This window comes from Penaeus chinensis, chromosome 4 (assembly GCF_019202785.1).
Source record: "Penaeus chinensis breed Huanghai No. 1 chromosome 4, ASM1920278v2, whole genome shotgun sequence".
NCBI classification, from domain to species: domain Eukaryota; kingdom Metazoa; phylum Arthropoda; class Malacostraca; order Decapoda; family Penaeidae; genus Penaeus; species Penaeus chinensis.
The window spans coordinates 34,068,967-34,070,340 of NC_061822.1; positions in this window are offsets into that span (position 1 = coordinate 34,068,967).

Below are 1,374 nucleotides of genomic sequence, written 5' to 3' on the forward strand. Positions count from 1 at the left end.
GAGAGAGAGAGAGAGAGAGAGAGAGAGAGAGAGAGTAAAGGAGGAAGGAAGTGGGAGAGGGAGAGAGAGAGAGAGGGAGGATTTAAGTGAAGTCCTGGGAGAGGAAAGGGTGTTGGGAGGAGGGAGAGAGAAGACAATGGTTGCGGGGGGGGGGGGGGAGGAGAAGATGGTGGGAGGAACAGAAATGGAAATGCTGAGAGAAGAGGAAAGGAAGAAGAAGGGGAGAGGGGGAGGAAGTGGAAGGAAGAGAGAAAAAGGAGGATAGGAGAGTAAGGAAGAAGGCAAAATTGGATGAGGAGAGACAGGGAAAAGAGAGAAGCGAAAAGGGATGATGCCAGAGAATATAAGGGTAAAATTAAAGCACATAGATCACAAAACAAAAAACGAAAGTATTTTTTTAAAGGAGTGGAAAAGGTGTGGCACAGAAAAGAAAGGAAAATGGAAAATGAGTGAGGGGAGAGAGAGAGAGAGAGAGAGAGAGAGAGAGAGAGAGAGAGAGAGAGAGAGAGAGAGAGAGAGAGAGTGAGAGAGAGAGAAACAAACGGACAGACCAATTGATTGCAGTAGAACCATGAATAATATAAACAAGAGCAGCCGGAGCAAATACAAGGATCACATCTCACTGTCTATTGAATTATTCGTGAGATCCAGTCCTGTGACAAAAGGATCGGCTGAGTACTGAAATGCACATAAGAGTGTCTTGGAAGTAATACAAATATTTATATATCTATACAGCATGCCATTTTGTAGTGTGTGTGTGTCATCCCAGTGTCCACTTTCCCTGCCAACCATGTCGTATTACAACATGTAGATGGTATAGGTCCATATATACAAGAGACTTACAATGGAATTTAATATACGTGTGTTCTTGTTTTATGTTATGTTTATATCGATACAGAATAAACAGTCTTCGGGATATTTCTGCATCTTAAAAAGGTGAAAATAAGTAAATTAAAATGCGCACACAAGCTGACGCGACTATGAATCATTCATCGTTTTATTAGTGTCAGTCATTGTTATAATAGTAGGGATAACGTTGCTGTTCTAAGAGTAAATGAAGACCAATTTTTAGAAAAGGACAGATATAACAACACATGTCCACGTTTTTTTTTTTCCAATGACGTCTATAATCTTCTCTGCAGTGTGTCAGAACAAGTTATGATGTGAAGTTGGAATGTAAAAGAATAATTTTATTTTATAATATGCCCGAAGAATTGGAGAGAAGGCAAGAGGAGAGAGAAATTCAGTAGTTAGTTCAAAGCAAGGGTTATTATAGGATAGCCTTTAGCGATATATTTTTTTCAATATCCACAAATTTCATTTTTTATCATTATTGTTTCACCATAATGATTGCTTCTTTTACGTTTATTATTA